The 7,527-nt window shown below is 41.8% G+C and overlaps 1 long non-coding RNA gene across 2 annotated transcripts; it reads right to left on the reverse strand.

Annotated features, from left to right (window-relative positions):
• Window positions 1-1,304: 1,304 nt before the first annotated feature.
• On the reverse strand, window positions 1,305-6,722 carry LOC123162494 (uncharacterized). Of its 2 annotated transcripts, XR_006481315.1 has the most exons (4): window positions 5,977-6,722; window positions 3,987-5,196; window positions 3,798-3,865; window positions 1,307-3,465 (listed from the first exon to the last, which is right to left on the reverse strand). It is a non-coding gene; the product is annotated as an uncharacterized lncRNA (long non-coding RNA). The 2 variants fall into 2 exon arrangements; XR_006481314.1 differs by having other exon boundaries at window positions 1,305-3,865.
• Between the last annotated feature and the right edge of the window lie 805 nt (window positions 6,723-7,527).

A 7,527-nucleotide genomic window follows, 5' to 3' on the forward strand; every position in this document is an offset into this window, starting at 1 on the left:
CATATTGCATGTGTTTATCCCTCTACATCATGTCATCTTGCTTAATGCGTTACTCTGTTCTTATGAACTTAATACTCTAGATGCAGGCAGGAGTCGGTCGATGTGTGGAGTAATAGTAGTAGATGCAAGTAGGAGTCGGTCTACTTGTTATGGACGTGATGCCTATATACATGATCATGCCTAGATAATCTCATAACTATGCACTTTTCTATCAATTGCTCGACAGTAATTTGTTCACCCACCGTAATACTTATGCTATCTCGAGAGAAGCCTCTAGTGAAACCTATGGGCCCCGGGTCTATCTCTTATCATACTAGTTGACCCGTTGCGCCAAATGGCGCAGAGACCTGCTGAAGACATGTTGTCGATGAAAATAGTTTCATGCTGTAAGAACCTTGAACTAAAGTCATGTTCGCGATGAAAATAGTTTCCTTTACTAAGGACAGGCCATGTATATACAGTCGGTTTAGTTATGGTCTACCAAATCCATATGTGCCTTGAAAAGAACATGGTTTAATTTGTAGAGCCTCACGTGTTTCAAGTATGAATAAGAACTACAAACTCTTTTTGTGTGATTCAGAAACATTTCCAGAGTTTTTGTTTCTTAGTACATGTTGTCTAAAGTAACATTTGCCCAGAGAGAGAGATAAGCATACCCCTCTATCATTATGATTATTATTAAAAGATATTAAATTCAAAATAAACAATTTCATTTACTTGAATCACTTGAAGAAAGAGAACTTAGACATACTTTTACGCAATGCTCATTTAACCTGTGAAGGACTACGCAATGCTCATTTAACCTGTAAAGGACAAAAATATTCCATCGTCTCTGAATGATGAACTAAACTAAATAAGAAATATATGCAGTAAATTCATTCAAAGTAGAAAAGGGATCTTACATCAAATAAGGCATTACAACAAACATGGTGTTATCTTAGTAAAAGAAATTACATCATTAGAAGAGAAAAGGGAAGAAAACCAAACATGAGATTGAGATTAATACATCTAGGAGGAGGTCGTAGACATCACTGTGATCATTTTGCGGCCAGGGGAGCAATGATCCATGGTTTTTATATGCCTTGTCCAACTGCTGGAGTAGATGACATGGAAACGTCGTCTCTACCATCTCGATGGCTTAGACCCAGGGAGCCGGATGTTCATCTCGGCCCTCCCCAGCTTCCATCAATGGATTTTTATAGTCAGGGTTAAAGACTGAGAGGCCCTATGCATGTTCAAATATGCGAGTAGCATATACAATACAAATCAAGAAAAAGAGAAGAGAAGACCACAAACATTAAAAACACAATTTTGACAAATTATCTCTATTGTAAAATTGAGGGAGTAACTCATTATTCGAGAGAACTGGCCATTGACAATTCAGTTACAATTATCAAAGAGAACTGTAAATTGCTAACTTAATTACATCATTCTTCACATAAGCTTCTCACTGAGGAAATTTCTTGACTCGAAGGTCACATTTCAAGCCATTGCACTTATAAAACCCAGCCCTATTGTCATTTAAATTGCAAATTAATCATCAATAATGCACAATAATTTATGACCCACAAACGATTTGGAGCCTAAGGAGGAGAAAATATCAATGCAAATAAATACACACGTAGTAAGATGCATTGCAATAGTCGTATTACTTGAATTTGTAAGCTGACCAGCAAAATCAGATCAATCATGCATAGTACACAAAAGAGACAAAGCTTTAACCATAATTGGTGCTTAACCTTCTTGCTCCTGCTAATGATTTTGGCCACGAAGGCATTAGAGTAAGGGGAGGAAGAACGGGACGGCGCCTGCCGGAAGTTGCCGATGGGTGTTGACGGCCTGGCCAAGCCATCTCCCTCCATGATAGGTGGCAATCGGCGGAGAGGTGTAAATATGACGATATGTGAAAATAAGCTCGAGGAAATTAATATGGACCAGCAAACTGACAAAAGCAGAATATAACATAATTATATTGCAGAGTGTACTAACATAATTATATTCTGGATTAAACTAATAGCACAACAATTTACAGGGTTAGAATGCAGTGCACATATATATCTTAGTGGCACAAAAACTATTTAGCCAACTTCACTAACAATGTAGAAATTGGCTTCAGTGTACTAACATAGTTATTTTGGATATAAGCAATCAACCACGAATTTAACATCAGAGATATCTGACCATTTTAAGTAACGAAAAAAGAGCCCAATAGCAAGATAGCACAACATGGAGCTGCATTGACCAGCCCCTTTTAAAGAAAGGCTTTAGGATCAGAAGTTGTGTAGTTGATCAACTTGGAAATATAAAAGCATTTCCTTCAAATCAGTACAGCACCTCCGACAAATGCGATGTGATAAGAAATCAATGAACATATACACTGCTCCACACTTAGTTTTGTATGTAAAAAAAGCCATGGCAGATGATTTTTTTTGGATCACAGAAACCCAGCCTGAATACATCTGAATGATATAATCAATTTTCGAAATGTTTGGCAGGCACAAGAAAAACACACGAGTAAAAATAATAATATATGATTGGTATCTATATTTGATCCACCTAGGTACATGCACATCCTAAAAGCAACAAACAAGCTGCCAGGCAACCTGATGTGCAGCTTATCACATGGTACACAGAACTTCACAAATTATCAGGACATCAATCAAGTATTAAAATGCATTAGAAAGCAGATAAACTTACCCCAGAACTTGTTTCCCAAAGTACTTACAACACGCTAACCACAATATAAAGCTGGTGACCTGTACTGATCTGCAGGACTACATCATTGTAATATACCAGACTTGTTTCCCAAAGTACTTACAACACACTGACAACAATATCATCAGTGTATAAGTAAATGATGAAGCTGGACAACATAGAAGCGCCAATAGAGTCAATCAGTGTTGTCAACCCATTCTTATAGCTGGGTGTTCAATCTAGACAAACAACCAACTCTTTAGGTACGCTATTCTCACAAAAATTCTTCTGGGAGAGACAACTATTGGCATATACCAGACTAATTTACAACCATATCATCATTAGTATTTAAGTAAAGGATGAATCTACACGACAAAGAAGCACCTCATAGTGCCAATCAGAAGTACCACCAAATAATCAAAAGAAAGGCCATATTTATAATCAATCGGTAGAAATGCGATCATGCCTATCAAGCAATGGGAACAAGAAAAGGGACATTTTTCTTCAATAAGTGATTGTTATAGTGCACCGGCAACACAGATACGGCGATACGGAAATGGGGACAAAGGATACAGCAATTTTTAGAAACGGCAATACGGCAAATATATATAAATAATTAATAAAATGCCATAGAAAGAAGATAACAAAATCAATGCATGAGATAAAATGAGATCGTTGCCTTGATGGCTCTTTCAAAACCTCAATGACCACTGAACATTAATTGCCTTGATGGCAACCCACAACCTCGATCCTCCACTCCTCGCGGCGCCCCTGCAGCCAACCAATCATCATGAGACAAAGAGTGAAACGAGTCATTGTCGCTGCTGCAATCACAGTCTTTCCATGCTTGGTGGTAGTAGCGGGGAGGTGGAAGATGTATCAAATATGTTCAGCAGTCTGAAAGTCATGAGTGTAATCCTTAAATAAGAATTCAGCCTTTCATTCTTTATTCTGAACTACATGTTTCCTAATTTTATAGTTTAGAACCAACCTAAATAGCAAATACACCTATCTTAGGCCTAGCATAAGAAACAGGAAATAAAAAGAATTCAAGACACATAATTGTATCTAAACTTTACAGGTAGAAGTTTGTACTGACTAACATTCAGATTCAACAACTCAATTATCTTTTGCCCCGAGAGCCCTTCAAACTGAACCAAAACCACTGTGCCTGCAAATCAATCAATAACAAAAGAGATTTTTTGTTAGCAAATCTGGTAATGCACAAACAACAAATGCTGCTAATTCTGAAATTCATAAACATTGTGAGATTTTTTTACACATAAGCTCACCAGAGGCATTTCCACTGGGTGGCGCATCCTTTTGGGGTAGCAGGTAGGCAGGCAGCTCCCGTCTTCCTCCTTTGCACGGGAAAAAATGAGCTAAATGGGGAGAATGGAAGGGACAATTCCGAGCTCATTCCAGCATGGTTCAATGTCCATGTCCACCCAGGAGAAGAAGCAGGAGGACGAGAGCTAGAGGAGGAGCAGATGAATGCTTACACGGTGAGGCAAAACTGGACAGGAAGGGCCAAAGGGGGTACGATGGTGCTGCACTTCAAAGAGGAGGCGGGTGAAGGGTCGGTGGTGCCATGGACATGGCATGGTGGCCGCGCCCGACTCTTAATCATGATTGTTCTTGTAGGATGAATGTGCCTTCATAAGTCAAACAAAATCAGTGTTCCAAAGGAAGCAATAGGCAAAGATAGAGAACACCTAATTGGCTGCTGAGGCCACGCCATGTTGCACCTGCCTACAGTTGACGTTCTTGCCGAGTCGTACTCCTTTTCATGTTGAAATAACCAGTTGCGTAGCAAGATCTCGTAAACCCACAACTCAACATCAAGATGATCAAAAGAAACAAACAAGTAACAGGACCATGTGTGATTGCTTACCTAACTAGACATCTATATAAAATAGAATGACATAGATAACCTCCTCACAGAACCATGGATGCCTATGCAACCATGGAGGCATCCATACTAAACAGCAACTGAAAACACTTTTACATAATAATCACTGTCAAACAATCAGTCCAGAATCTCAGGAAATACCAGGAAATAAGGTACATCTTACATATGTCAATAGAAGATCAGATCAGAGGAAAATATAATGATCATTCGGTGCTTCTTCATCTGTGACCTCACACATGCACGAATGTGCCGACAAAGCACAACATGCTGCCATGGATTCCAAAATAGGTATAACGACGGAGACAAGAGTGCACATCCTGTTCAACCATGGAGGCATCCATACTAAACAGCAACTGAAAACACTTTTACATAATAATCACTGTCAAACAATCAGTCCAGAATCTCAGGAAATACCAGGAAATAAGGTACATCTTACATATGTCAATAGAAGATCAGATCAGAGGAGAATATAATGATCATTCGGGGCTTCTTCATCTGCGACCTCACACATGCACGAATGTGCCGACAAAGCACAACATGCTGCCATGGATTCCAAAATAGGTATAACGACGGAGACAAGAGTGCATATCCTGTTCAAATGGAACCACAAAAATAAGCAACATAATAGAAGTAGTAAACAACATTCAGGAATATCCCTATTTTAGAAAGAATAACGTTACTCAACTTGCTAATATTCCTAAACAAAATCGAGACACAGAATCGACCTTTCTAGTTCAACTAAAGATGATTCTCTCATAATTTGATTGTTAGATTTAAGGGCTATATATTGATTACAGATCCGAACTTCTAGCTAGCACACACCTGAAGAGCCAGACATGGCAATGATGCATCAATATATACGCATATATATTCCCTAAATCCAGGGGCAGTAAAATGAGAACACTCTTTTCGTTACCCAATTCTAACCTTTACACTATCCCGCAAAGAAAAGAGGCTAGCTAAATGATATCATACTCTCTGATGAGAGTGATATTAATTAAACAAAGTACTCATGTCAGGTTGCTTGATTAGTTGAAGGAACACTTCATACAACCACATAAATAATAGAAGGCACGTATGTGACGACTCCTGTTTGCTGGCTACGGTTAACCAAATATACCAAACCAGTTGCAGCACGAGGATGTCAGCAAACTTGACACAACTGCATTCTCTGTACATCATATATAAGAACAAGGTGAAGCACAAAAAGAGGTTATTAATTACCATTATAGCCATTGGAAGAAGATCACTTTCGAATTTGATGAACGTGGTTTTCTATGTCAGATATGCACACATCAAGTTCAAAAATCCAAATATTAGCAAAGTAAATTATGAGTGAGGAAGGAAGTGAGGGAGAAAGAGTGGAGCACCTAGTTTGCCGCTGGCCTGCGTTGCTTGAGTCGCCTCCAAAACGCACGTGTTGTCTTCCTTATACTCTAGATGCACGAGGGAGCCATTGGAGGAGAGATGAGCTCCTACTTCCTCTCACCTTCCCACCGCCTGTTCACCTCGAGCTCCTTGCCTAGTGGAGGGTGGAGGCAGAGGTGGCGCCTCCTGGCGCAGAGGAGGCGACGACGCGGTGGCGCGACAATTTGACCTACCGGCCGTCGGCATGTACTCCCCAGCCCCGCTCCCCCTTCGCCTCATGTCCTCCTCGCTCCATCCTCTCCCACGCCGCCGCCCCCTCCACGATCGCCTTGATGGCCTCCTCTCCTCCATGTGCCGCTGGTCCCCTCCTTTCTCCCTGGAGTAGAGATGCCCCAGTAGGGGTAAAACACCGGGGCTCTCCCTGACCTCTCCTCTCCTTCCTTCTCTCTCACATCCTCCCCCTAATTTCTTTGCTTTCTCGATCCGCAGCAGCAGCGTCTCCATGGACGTCAGCAGCAGAAGCATCTCCGGCTTCCTCCTTCCCCTACATCCCCACCCCTCCCCTCCATGGGAAATGAGAGGACGAGCGCGCGGGAGGCGGCGAAGCTGGGCGGAGGCAGGGCGACAAGGAGGGAGGGAGTGGCGGCGGCAGACGAGGGAGGAAGGAGGAGGAGGGAGGGAGTGGCGGCTATGGATTGGGGGTAGGGTTTGTGCGGTTGTCTCGCACGCACGCGGCGCGGCATGAGCGGCTGCCTCGCGCCCGCGCACCAGAAGGAGCAACACCCAGCCGTTTCGATCCAAGTGGATACAGCACCGCCCCACACGTCATCCCTCGCCACGATTCCACCGCTCGGTAAAAACTACTGGGTTGAATTCCAGCGATGATCGGGCGGCCAAGATGGGAAAAAAGACCTGGTCAACCCCCATCGAACGGCCAGCGAAGGAAGCCATCAGGGGTGCATTCTGGGAGCGAGTTGGCTAGCCTCTTTTTTGTTTTAAATTTGTTTTCAATCTACCTTTATTTTCATCTTTACTTTTTGCATCTATATCATAAAATACCAATATATTTATCTTATCATACTATCTTTATTAGATCTCACTTTCGCAAGTGGCCGTGAAGGGATTGACAACCCCTTTATTGCGTTGGTTGCGAGTTCTCAGTTTGTTTGTGTAGGTGCGTGAGACTTTTGAGGAGCCGCCTACTGGATTGATACCTTGGTTCTCAAAACCGAGGGAAATACTTACGCTACACTTTGCGGCATCACCCTCTCCTCTTCGAGGAAAACCAACGCAAGCTCAAGACGTAGCAGACCACAACCCACTAGGGCGCGCCTGGGGGTCCTAGCGCGCCCAAGTGGGTTGTGCCCACCTGGTGCACCTCCCTTTGACATTATTGGTACCAGAAATTCTTAAAAATTCAGAAAAAAATCATATTAAAATTTCAGAGCATTTTGAGAACTTCTATTTTTGGGTCATTTTTTATTGCACGGGAAATTCAGAAAACAGACACAACCTGGCATTTTTTATTTAACTAATAAAAACAGATAACAAAA

Source organism: Triticum aestivum, chromosome 7B (genome assembly GCF_018294505.1).
Source record: "Triticum aestivum cultivar Chinese Spring chromosome 7B, IWGSC CS RefSeq v2.1, whole genome shotgun sequence".
NCBI classification, from domain to species: Eukaryota; Viridiplantae; Streptophyta; class Magnoliopsida; order Poales; family Poaceae; genus Triticum; species Triticum aestivum.